This window comes from Chiloscyllium plagiosum, unplaced genomic scaffold (assembly GCF_037043375.1).
Source record: "Chiloscyllium plagiosum isolate Xiang-an unplaced genomic scaffold, Cpla_swu_hap1 HiC_scaffold_13, whole genome shotgun sequence".
In the NCBI taxonomy this organism is placed as follows: domain Eukaryota; kingdom Metazoa; phylum Chordata; class Chondrichthyes; order Orectolobiformes; family Hemiscylliidae; genus Chiloscyllium; species Chiloscyllium plagiosum.
This window is the reverse complement of record NW_028270151.1, coordinates 10458405-10471814: the sequence shown is the minus strand read 5'-3', so window position 1 is coordinate 10471814 and position 13410 is coordinate 10458405. Positions and strand designations below refer to the sequence as shown.

The 13410-nt window shown below is 40.8% G+C and overlaps 1 long non-coding RNA gene across 1 annotated transcript in view; it reads right to left on the bottom strand.

The window, feature by feature from the left end:
- Window positions 1-1209: 1209 nt before the first annotated feature.
- The window catches only part of LOC148148237 (uncharacterized), a 97579-nt gene continuing 85378 nt past the window's right edge, over window positions 1210-13410 (bottom strand). Inside the window, exons 2-3 of the long non-coding RNA XR_015758991.1 lie at window positions 13292-13364; window positions 1210-3224 (exon numbers count right to left, since the gene is read on the bottom strand). This is a non-coding gene — a long non-coding RNA (uncharacterized LOC148148237). The remainder of the gene's footprint in view (window positions 3225-13291; window positions 13365-13410) is intronic.

Sequence of the window (13410 nt, the reverse complement as noted above, 5' to 3'; positions counted from 1 at the left end):
ACACTAATAGAACACACTTTAGTAGTTTTATAATTTGTTTCTGCACCTTCACCTCCTGTGAATTGTGATGAAGATTTTTATTATTATTATTTCAAAATTTGCATTTTTAAAATAGAGATAATATAGGTTTTGATCAGTTCTGTAAAAGTTTTTTCAAGAGGTCAGAAAGTCATCTGGAACAGAAAAGCAAATAAATTGTGTCTAAGAACAATGCGACCTTTTTTAATTACCGAGAGGATACCGTGATGTTAATTAGAATGTTTATAAGGTGGAATGTTACTTGTGCCTGGCTAAGCTTTTTGTGGTTTTTCACATTTTCAAAATACTCCCTTGTATTGTGACTCTCCACTTTGCCCCATCACCTTAGAAATTTGACTTAAAGTAAATTTATTTCTTCCATACCTAAGTGATCCTTTTTAACCTTGATCATAAATGGAAATTAATTAAATGGCAAAATGTAGCCAATTTAATATCAGCCGTACTGTAACATTACCTGAAGTTACAAAGATCAGGGCAGCATGGTGGCTCAGTGGTTAGCCAATGGTTCTATAATATCTCTGTCTAACAATGCCAGGGACCCGGGTTCGATTCCACCCTTGAGGGATTGTTTGTGTGGACTTTTCACATTCTTCCCATGTCTACATGGGTTTCCTCCCACAAGGTGAATTTTAGATTAGATTCCCTACAGTGTGCAAACAGACTGTTCAGCCCAACCAGTCCACACCGACCCTCTGAAGAATAACCCACCCAGACCCATTTCACTCTGACCAATTTACCTAACCTGCTCATCTTTGGACTGTGGGAGGAAACCGGAGCACCCGGAGGAAACCCACGCAGACACGGGGAGAATGTGCAAACTCCACACAGACAGTCACCCGAGGCTGGAATCGAACCTGGGACTATGAGGCACAGTGCTAACCACTGCGCTACCCATGATGTTCAGGGATGTGTAGGTTAGGTGCATTAGTCAGGGATAAATATAGAGTAATAGAATAGGGGGAATGGGTCTGGGTGGGTTTCTCTATGGAGGTTTGGTGTGGACTTGTTGGGGCGGAATGGTCTGTTTCCACACTGTAGGGTCTCTATCCTGCTACTGATCTTTGTAAATATATTATTGCAAATAATTATGCAAATCAAATCCACAGCCAGGTGACAGACCATCTAATAGTGACTTGCAAAAGTAAACTGGGTTACATTTTCACTCTTAATTGAATGTCTGGAAAATCGCAACACTCTACCTTAAATCTGACTTTAGAATTCAAATGAGCGAGATTACTAATTCAATGTCATTTCGTGCCAAATTGTAATTACTTTTGTATCAGGGATCTTTGCCATTTAGTAACTGGGATGAAACAGCCTACCATTATTTCACATAGGATCCTTATAGCCTGCAGGGAAAAGAAACTTTCACCCCATCAATCTGGGCAATGTTTGAATACTGCAGTATATTAATTCAATGTAGTCCCTAGCTATATTTCAATTAATTAACTGGCTTAGACTGAAAAGGAGCACTAAAGTGAATCAGAAAGTTATAACACACAGTGGAAGGCACTTTTTTTTCCAGTTCAGTTCTATTTCATTCGATAAAATGGGAATTAATCAAAACAAATTATGCAGAAGTGTAGCTATCCCAGAAAGAAAATTAATGTAGGAGCTGAACTATTGCCATTAATGTAATTATTCTTTTTAATGTCACCTGGAAAAATAATATTTTCATAACCCTTATCCTCAATATTGCACCAGTGATCATACTTTAAAAATATCTCATTGGCTACAACATACTTTGGAACAATCTGTGTTTATTAAAAATATTATTCAAATGAAAGCCTTCCAACTTTTCTGTTAATGACAGAAAACCCTGGCTTCTTGGGACAGAGAGTGAAGCACATGACATGAAATGAAGAGACTAGTCTTTATTTTCTTCGCTTGTGGGATGTGGGCGTAGCCGACTGGGCCAGCATTTGTTACCTGTCCCTAATTGCCCCTTGAGTAGATGGTGGTGAGCTACCTTCTTAAACCACTGCAGTCCATGTGCTGTAGGTAGACCCAAAATGCCTTTAGGGAGGGAATTTCAGGATTTTGACCCAGCGACAGTGAAGGAACGGCAATACATTTCCAAATCAGGATGGTGAGTGGCTTGGAGGGGAACTTGTAGGTGGTAATATTCCCATGTATCTGCTGCCCTTGTCCTTTATGATGGAAGTGATTGTGGGTTTGGAAGGTGCTGTCTGAGGATCTTTGGTGAATTTCTGCAGCGCATCTTGTAGAGAGTACACACTGCTACTACTGAGTGTCAGTGGTGGAGGGAGGCAATGCTTGTGGATGCAGTGCCAATGAAGTGGAGTACTTTGGCCTGGATTGGTGAAGCTTCTTGAGTGTTGTTGGAGCCGCACTCAACCAGGCAAGTGGGGAGTATTCCATCACACTCCTGACCTGTGCCTTGTAGATGGTGGAGAGGTTTTGGAGAGTCAGGACGTGAGTTACTAGTCACGGTATTCCTAATCTCTGACCTTCTCTTGTAGCCACTGTATTTAAATGGTGAATCTAGCTAAGTTTCTGGTCAATGGTAACCCCAGGATGCTGCTAATGGGAGATTCAGTGAAAATAACACCACTGAATACCAACGGGTGGTGGTTTGATTGTCTCTTATTGGTCATGGCCATCTTGCATTTGTGTGGCGTGAATTGTTCTTGTCACTTGTCAGCCCAAGCCTGGATATTGTCCAGATCTTGTTGCATTTGAATATGGACGGCTTCAGTATCTGAGGAGTTGCGAATGGAGCTGAACGTTGTGCAATCATCAGTGAACATTCCCACTTCTGACCTTTTGATGGAGGGAAGGTCATTGATGAAGCAGCTGAAGTTTCCTGGGCCTAGGAAACCACTCTGAGGAACTCCTGCAGAGATAGCCTGGTGCTGATATGTTTGACCTTCAAAAACCACAACAATTTTCCTACATGTCAGGATTGGGCAGCAGAGAGTTTCTCCCCTTGATTCCCATTGATTTCAATTTTGCTCAAGCTCCTTGATGCCACCCTCGGTTGAACGCAACCTTGATATTGAGGGCTGACATTCTCACCTCACCTCTGGAATTCAGCTTTTCTTTCCATGTTTTAGTCAAAGCTGTGATGAGGTCAGGAGCTGTGTGGATTCCATCACTTTACTGATGATCGAGAGTAGAGTTATGAGATGGGAATTGACTGGGTTGGATTTGTCCTGATTTTTCTGTAGAAAATAAAAGGGATACTGGGTGACGTAAACATTTAACTTCAATGCCTGGTTGTTGATCTGCCGAAATGGTAGCTGATCCATTTTATAGCCTGCCTAATTTGCATCCTATTGAAATCATTTGCATGAAAAATTATTTTTTGACTAGAGTCAGTACAAAGATAAGAATTCATCAAAAGCTCATCAAACGTTCTTGATGCATTTTGCGATCAGATAATCTGAAGTTATGCAGCGCAATATCAGTTCCTGAATATTTTAAACATTCACGCAGAATTCCTCCGTTTGCACGTTTGCAGTTGGCACTAATCCATTGATCCCCTATTGAAGGAGCAGTAGGAGGACTTTCAGATCCAAGTCATAGAGTTGTAGAGTCATACACTACTGAAACAGACCCTTCAGTCTGACTTATTCATGTCAAGATTCCCAAACTAAACTAGTCCCATTTGCATGCGTTTGACCAACCCCATCTAAACCTTTCCTATTCATGTCCCCATCCAAATGTCTTTTAAATGAATCTGGGGTAGAGTGGTGCTGGAAAAGCACAGCAGTTCAGGCAGCATCCGAAGAGCAGGAAAATTGATGTTTCGCGCAAAAGCCCTTCATCAGGAATGGCTTTTGCCTGAAACACCGATTTTCCTGCTCCTCAGATGCTGCCTGAACTGCTATGCTCTTCCAGCACCACTGATCCAGAACCTGGTTTCCAGCATCTGCAGTCATTGCTTTTACCTTTTAAATGAATCTACCACTTCCTCTGATGGTTCATTCCACACACAATTCACTCTCCGTGTGAAAAAGTTGCCCCTCAAGTCCCTTTTAAATCATTATCCTCTCACCTTAAAAATATGCCCCCTAGTTTTGAACTCATCCACCCTCAGGAAAAGACCATTGCCACTCACCTTATCTATGCCCCTTGTGACTTTTTAATCCTCTATAAACGCATCCCTCAACCTCCTACCCATCACTGAAAAATGTCCCAGCTGATCCAGCCTATTTTTATAACTCAAACCTTGCAGTCCCAACAGCATCCTAGTCAATCCTTTCTGACCCTCTCCAATTTATTGATATCCTTCCTATAGCAAGGTAACCAGAACTGTACCCAGTACTCCAAAAGTGGCCTTACCAACATCCTGTACAACCTCAACATAATGTTCCAGCTCCTACACTCAGTTGTCAGAGCAATGAAGGCAAGTGTGCTAAACACCTTCTTAACCACCCTGTCTACCTGTGATGCAATTTCCAAAGAACTATGTGCCAGAACCCCTCGGTCTCTCTGTTCGACAACACTGCCCTGAGTACTACCATTAACTGTATAAGTGTTGCCTTTATTCATTTTACCAAAATGCAATACTTCATATTTATCCAAATTAAATTCCAACTGCCACTCCTCAGCCAACTGACCCAATTAATAAACGTCCATTTGTAATCTTAGGTAACCTTCTTCACTGGCAACTACAACACCAATTCTAGTATCATCCACAAACGTACTAACCATGCATCCTAAATTCTCATCCAAATCATTTATATAGGTGACAAACAGATGGGGACAAAGCTAAGGTGATCCCTATGGAACACCGCTGGTCACAGGTCTATAGACCAAAAAACAGTCCTTCACCACCATCCTCTGTCTCCTAAAGTCAAGCTAATTTTGCATCCAATTGGCAAAATCTCCCTGAATCTCATGTGATCTAACTGACTAATTAATATACCATGCAGAACCTTGTTGATGGCTTTACTAAAGTCCATGAAGACAATATTTACCCTTCTGCCCTTATCAATCTTTCTTGATATGTCCTCAAAAAGCTCAATCATGATTGTGATTTCCCACGCACAAAGTCATGTTGACTATCCCTAATCAGTCCTTGCCTCTCCAAATGCATGTAAATCCAATCTCTCAGAATCCCCTCCAACAATTTACCCACCATTGATATCAAATTCATAAGTCTATATTTCCCAGGTTTCTCCTTATAGCCTTTCTTAAATAAACGTACAACATTAGCCACCTTCCAGTCCCCCAGCACTTCACCCATGACTGTAGACTGGAAGGGGTCACATAATTTATTCCCCAACTTCCACAACATTCTGGGATATATTCAATCAGGTCCTGGAGATTTATCCACCTTCATGTTTTGTTTTAAGACCTCCAACATTGCCTCTGCTACAATGTTGATTGTTTTCAAGACATCAGTATTTATCCCGGAGCTCCCTAACCTCAATTTATTTCTCCACATTAAAAACTGACGTGAAATATTCATTTAGTATCTCTTCCATCTCCTGTGGTTCCACACATAAGTGACCTTATTGATCATTAGGGGGCCCCATTCTCTCCCTCGTTGCTCTTTTGTACTTAATGTACTTGTAGAATCTCTTTGGATGATCCCTACCCTTATCAGTCAAGATTATCTCATGTCCCTTTTGGCCCTGCTGTTTTCTCTCTTAAGAAAGCCCCAACACTCATTGTACTCTTCAAGAGTGGGTGGCACGGTGGCACAGTGGTTATTCCTGCTGCCTCACAGCGCCATAGAACCAGATTCATTTCTCACCTCAGGCAACTATCTGTGTGGAGTTTGCACATTCTCCCTGTTTCCTCTGGGTGCTCCGGTTTCCTCCCACAATCCAAAAATGTGCAGGTTAGGTGAATTGGCCACGCTGAATTGCCCGTAGTGTAAGATATAGGGGAATTGGTCTGGGTGGGTTGCTCTTCGGAGGGTCGGTGTGGACTTGTTGGGCCGAAGGGCCTGTTTCCACACCGTAAGTAATCTAATCTAAAAAAAAAGAGATTCACTGGATCCCAATTGTCTATATCAAAAATATGACTTTTTCTTATTCTTGACCAGAACCTCAGTATCTTTACTCATCCATTGTTCCCTACTCTTACCAGCCTTACCCTTCACTCTAACAGGAACATTCTGTCTTTGAACTCTCATTATCTCATTTTTAAAAGCCTCTCACTTGCCAGTTGTCCCTTTACCTGTGAACAGTCTACTCCAATCAACTCTTGAAAGCTCCTATCTCATCAAAATTTGCTTTAGTCCAATTAAGAACTTTAACTTTTAAATGAAGCCAATCTTTTTCCATTACTATTTTAAAGCCAATAGGATTACATTCAGTGATCCCAAAGTGCTCCCCCACTAACATTTCAATCTCTCACCCTGCCTTATTTCCCAAGAGAAGGTCAAGCTGTACTCCTTCTGTACTAGGTATAAGTACATGTTAATAAAGAAAATTTCCTTGAACACATCTATCAAATTCCTCACCATCGGAGCCCTGAACACAATGGCAGTCCCAGTCTATGCTTGGAAAGTTAAAAAAAAAATCACCTACATTAACAATTATTACTGGGTGTTAAATGTTTGGGCGTGATGTTGTCCAACAGGAAAACCAACAGAAAATGCTGGAAATATTCAGCAAGTCAGGCAACGTGAGTTGGGAGAAACAGAGTGGAATTTTTTCCAGATGCACCAACCTGTTTTGAACGACAGGGTGAACTTGATTGGACAGAGGACAAAATTTCAGATTCCAACTTTGGGTTAAGATTTTACTAGTAAGCTCCTTGAACTTTTCAGGTGGGACAGCTATTTGTTTTGCATTCATTAGCCAGTCACCAAAACTCATGTCCGTGCTGGCAACCTAACTGAGCAGCTCAACTATTGCCATTCCGCTGACATCACCCTTTAATATGCTTGTAGTTCTCTTTCAAATAACTACCTAGCCCCTGTTTGAACCTGTCTCTACCACACTCACAGGAAGTCCATTCAAGATCCTAACCATTCCCTGGTCCCTTCAAACCCTGAAATCACTTTTGCTTCTTATACTACGTGTACTTACTTTAAATCTGTGCCTTCTCATTCTTGATCCTTTCATGGATGGGAAAATTTTCTCAACATAAATACCACCATTTCCCAGCTGCTTTCACTTCTGATGAAGGATCGCTGGACTCAAAATGTTAATTCATTTCTCTCCACAGATGCTGCCAGACCTGCTGAGCTTCTCCAGCACTTTCTGTTTTTGTTTCAGATCACTAGGATTTCTTTGTTTCATTCTAGCTTTGCTGACAAGTCTGTTGTGTGACACTGTGTCACATGTCTTCTGGAAATCTATGTACAGCACATCAACAACATTATCCTCATGTTATCTCCAGTAAGTTAGTTAAACATGGTTTCCCTTTAGAAACCCATGGATGGCATGGTGGCTCAGTGGTTAGCACTGCTACCTCACAGTACCAGGGATCTGGGTTTGATTCCAGCCTAGGGCGACTGTCTGTGTGGAGTTTGCACATTCTCCCCGGGTATGCGTGGGTGTAATTCGGGTGCTCTGGTTTCCTCCCACAGTCCAAAGATCTGCAGGTCAGGTGAATTGGCCATACTAGATTGCTCATAGTGTTAGGTGCATTAGTCAGAGGGAAATGGGTCTGGGTGGGTTACTCTTTGGAGGGTTGGTGTGGACTTGTTGGGCTGAAGGGCCTGTTTCCACACTATAGGGAATCCAATCTGATCTAAACCAATTTTGGCTTTCTGAATGATCTTGCATTTGTCCATGTGACTGCTACAATAATTATTACTAACTGAACCAGCTATTTTCAGCTAATTGACAAGTAACTGGCGCTAACAGGTTTATGTAACAAGGCAATTTAACTTAGTTGAAGGTAGGTTGTTCCCTGCCAGAGTCTCATTCTTAACCTTCATTTAATCTTGAGAAAGATTTATCGGAACTATGCACAACAAATTCGAACCACTTGATCTATGCCTCGCACAAGCATCCACTCCCTCCATCATTGATGTTCAGTAGCAGCTGTGGGTCCTGTCAATGAGATGCACTGCGGAAATTCACCAAAGATCCTCACACAGCACCTTTCAAATCCATGACCAGTTCCATCTAGAAGAGCAAGGACAGCAGATACATGGCAACACCACCCTCTGCAAGTTCCCCTCCAAACCACACATCATCCTGACTTGGAAATATATCACCGTCCCTTCACTGTCGCTGGGTTAATATCTTGGAATTCCCTCCCTAAGGTCATTGTGGGTCAACCCGCAGTGGGTGGACTGTAGCAGTTCAAGAAAGCAGCTCACCCCCATCTTCTCAAGGGGCAACTAGGGATAGGCAATAAATGCTGGCCCAGTCAGCGATGCCCACATCCGAAGAGTGCTTAAAAAAAAGAATCTATGTCCTCTCATTCTTGTTCCTGTTAGAAGATTAAACAGCTTCTCCCTGTCCGTACTATCCAGTCTGCACATTCTCTGACTATGCACACTTTACTGATGCTCATCATGAAGAAAAAATGGTTGGGGTTGGGAAGTTGGAGACCATTGATGTGATGTAAGACATCAAAATGTCATGGATGTAGGTAAGAAGAGAGGAGACAATGGCAGAAAAACAAATAGAGCTGTGCTATGAAGGAATTCATACAGTTATACAGAGAGAAGCAAGCATTCAAGATTCTGCCTTACAGTTTGTTGCAAAGACTGGAAATGGTGATGCACCATAAAGATATTTGGAATTGTAATTAGTTTATTCAGCTATGCTCAGCTTGCATTGACGTAGTTTGTAATCACATCTGAATGCTGCCTATGATAAATTCAAGAAGTCTAGTTGCATCTCTTGCACCGGAATCACTATCACTTCCACAATTGTAGATGCCTTCTAATTGACATGCTTTATAACAGACTATATAAAATATACTCCCTCATGTTTCCTTACAATGCAATCGGTCAGTTCCCCTGGTAATTCTGCTAATACTTACAAATTTGGTGTCAAGACATATTCAGCCACACCCCTCCCCCTCTCAGAAAAGAGATCTGATCTTGTATTATGAGCACTTTTTTTTAGGTTAAAAGCACAGGCCGGCAATGCAGTCATCTGTGATATAGGAAATGTCAATGTGAGAATTTAAAAGATTCTTGAATCAGGTCAATGGTGGCGATGATTAGTATATTGTTAATCAAGTTCTCTTGCATTCCCTATTCCTAAATTGCCATCAAAGCATTATCACTTTCGGTTGGCTTGTTAGTGAATCATGAATATTAACGAGATCAAAATGGATCCACACTCCTGCAGTAGCAAGCACTACAGCAGAAGAGGCTAAATGAGCCCTGACTGTTACTTTTACAGATTTTGTTATAATTCACCAACTGAAGAGCTATCTATCTAATTATTTTCAATACAGCCTTAATACTGAATAAGCAGAAATTAGATGCATGACGACAAAATGGAATGACTATCAATGACATTTGTTTGATAGGGGTCTCACATTAATGTGGTGTTTAACTGTGGGGGATGTCAGATATAGTAGGAACAACCAGAGATTGATAATTGGTTTGGCTGGAGGAATAATACTAGTGCTGTACATGTTGGGGGAGGGATGACACAGGGTGTTCAAGTCACTGTGAACATAAAATTAAAACCCTGACTCACTTCATTGTGGATCATGGTATTTCTGATACATTCAGAAATACCTTCTGGATTCTGCAAAAATAAGAATTTAACAGGCTTACAATATCAATGACTCTATAAATCTTAAATCATTTCATACTTTGATAAAGTGTTTGCCTTAAATCTTTAAATTGCCAATAAAAATAGGATTTAATTTCTCAAATGACAATTTTTTATTCACTATTCTAATGAAGGTACAAACCCATTTATTTCATACACACTCATAGGGATTAACACCCACTATGAAATAGTGTGTCGAAAATATCAACTTTGTGTCTAAAATGTCTTTCAGCTAATATCACCAATAGAACACTCTGAGCTGTTTTATTTATCTACAACATTTATTGGAAGTTGTTTTACTTTTTGTCAAATGTTGAATGGAAGAAGCACAACAAGAAGTTGAAAAAGGGTTTCATTGTTCAACAGGTTAAAGGTTACTATGTCAAATCAAACTGGGTCAAATCATCAATGGCATCAGAGACTGTTTCACTTGTTCAAACTGGACCAGACTTACTTATGCATGACCCCTACTGGCTATTCCTTGAATTACACATAAGGATAATTTCTAACTATTATAGCCTGTCCTGCAGTTTCCAAAACGGGGAGTTTTCAATCCCAGCCAAATCATCAAAGACAGTGCCCTAGGTTAGGTCCTTCAAATTGTATGAGACATACAATGGAGTGTGAGCTACAATTGCAAACCTACACATGGCAACTCAGTTGGGCAGGTAATGGAACTCTGTGGCTATGAGCATAGGGAATGCTGGAGAAACTCAGCAGGTCTGGCAGCATCTGTGAAGTGAGAAGCAGAGTTAATGTTTCAAGTCAAATGTGACTCTTCTTCAGAATTTGAATTTCATCTTTCTCTGTGTTTGTTTCAGATTTCCAGCATTTGCAGTATTTTGCTTTTTGAATAAATCTGTTGTATCTTTTTTATGGATAGCCAGTTTAATTAGTTAAAGTCTGTTATTGGAGAAACATTATGAAAAGCTGTATAGATGGTGTTTCAGATTGCCAATTTTTCTAGGTATGTCCTGGAGCCAGAAGTTAAAAGATATTCTCCTAAATACACTGCTCCCCCAAGGGTATCTTATAAGAAATTCGAACTGAAAGAACTGCAGATGCTGTACATCAGAAACAAAACAAGAAATTGTTGGAAACGTTCAGCAGGTCTGGCAGCATCTGTGGAGAGAAATGTTTAGGGTCAAGGAACCTTTCCTCTGTTCTGATCAGATGCTGTCAGACCTGCTGAGGCTGTTCCAGAAATTTCTATTTTTAGAAAAAAGCCATTGAGGTGATTCAAAATTACACATTATTTGTTTTATTTGACTGTTAATTGTTTGTTATCAAAATATTGGAGATGGAGGGAAAAAGGTTGGTTATCGTGTTTGGAAGTTTAAAAGAGGGAAGTCATATGATAAAACCTTTAGGTTTACGTTCAACCAGGGTCAAAAACTTCAGTGAAATTCAAGGAACATGATGGAATATTTGCTCCAATTTTACACTGAATTACTATTATCACAGTCGAAATGGGCTTGTCACCTATTAGTTATAAAGCAGCTTTGCTTTCTTTCAGTCAAAAAGGCTTGCAGTAGGTTCTTATGGCAACCTGGTAGTTATAGTAGACTCCCCATTAACTGGTTATTTACATAGATAAATATTAACATTAGTCTCTCTCACTCGTTTGTTTGCCACATAGTTTGTCACTTTAACTTTTATGCAAAGCCATATTTTTATAACGTTTGCCCTCACTAATTAATCCTTTGTGAAAGCATTTCTGTCATGCCAATCATAACTTTGGAAAATCCTGAACCATTTTTGAAGCCACTTTTGACACACATTGTCACTGTCGTAATGTATGAAATGTGGGAGTCAATTTGTGCACGGCAAACTCCCACAAAGAGCAAGATGTTACTGATCAAATATTCAATTTTAATAACATTGATTGAGGGATATTAACAAGGACAAATCATAGAATAACTACAGTGCAGAAAGAGGCCATTTGACCTATTAAGTCTCCATTGACCTTCTGAGGAGCATACCACCCAGACTCACTCTCGCCCCATTTTCCATGGCTCATCCACCTAGTCTGCACATCCGTGGATACCACAGAAGAATTTAGCATGCTCCATCCCCCTAAGCTGCACAGCGGGAGGAAACCTACACAAGAACATGCAAACTCCATGCAGGTAGTCACCTGAGGCTGGAATTGAACTGGTGACTCTGGTGCTATGAGGCAGCAGTGCTAACCACTGAGTCACCGTGCCGCCCTTTCTCACTCGTTTTCAAAATCAGTCCCATTTGGATCTTTCATATCCAGCTTTGGGGGAACAGATTTAATGCTGATCAGGAATTTAGCACCTTTCACACTGCAGTAGGTCAGCACAAATGTTGACTGGTCAGCGGAAGTTTCCATGCTCAGATCCAGGCAGTGGCACTTGAGTTCATGAATAGCTCACTCAGAGGAGAGACAATACCAATGGAGCCATGGGCTGGCCCAGTATCAGAAATCAACACTAACTACTTCCTTATAATTCAGTGGAACAGCCAAGTGAGAAGAACCTTGCTCGAGTCACCTAAAAGACTGTGACAATCTGTGTGCTGTGGACACAATGACCATATGCTGGCCTATTCTGTGTTTTCAAAAGCTGACTGAAATGTTAACAATTAGTGTGCTATAACAGGAGCCGTTGATATATAATATTAATGAATTGGATTTATAAAGCAAAGAGTGGAATGGTCCATGACACTTCAAGCATCAATAATGAATGTGGAACTTGTTGATATTTTCTGTCTGAAACAATAACTTTGGCTTAGCTTATGAACTGGGGAAGTAATGGCCCAGTGGTATTATCCCTATATCCAGTGATCAAATCCTACCAATGTGAATCCAATGCAAATTTAGAATTAAAACTCTAATGATGGCCATGAAATGATTGTCACGAAATTTAGGTTATTAAAGGGCTTTAAGGAATGAAACTGTCGTCCTTTCCCCATCTAGCCTGCTCCTTTCCAGGTCTGGCTACTTTAGCCATTGAATCATAGAATCATACAGCACGGAAACAGACCTTTCAGTCCAACTCGTCCATGCCAACTAGACATCCCAAATTAACCTAGTCTCATTTGGCAGCATTTGGCCCATATCCCTCTAAACGCTTCCTATTCATATACCCATTCGAATGCCTTTTAAATGTTGCAATTGCACCAGCCTTTACCTCTTCCTCTGGCAGCTCATTCTATACACGTACCACCCTCTGCATGAAAAAGTTACCCCTTTAGGTCCCTTTTAAAACTTTCCCCTCTCACCTTAAACCCTATGCTGTCTAGCTTTGGATTCCCTGGGGAAATGATCTTGACTATTCATCCTATCCATGCCCCTCATGATTTTATAAACCTCTATGAGGTCACCCCTCAGCCTCTGATGCTCCAGGGCAAACAGTCCCAACTTATTCAACCTCTCCCTATAGCTCAAACCCTCCAACCCTGGCAACATCCTTGTAAATCTTTTCTAGACCGTTGCAAGTTTAATAACATTGTTCCAATAGGAGGGAAACCAGAAGTGAATGCAGTATTCCAAACCAATGTCCTGTATAGCTGCAAGATGACATCACAACTCCCATACTTAATATACTGACCAATGAAGGCAAGTGTACCAAATGCCATTCTTATCCAGGTCAGGCAACAAATGTTCGTCCAGCTGGTGAATATCTATGAGGGAACAAAAATAATCAATTCAGTGGGCATCATGGAAAAG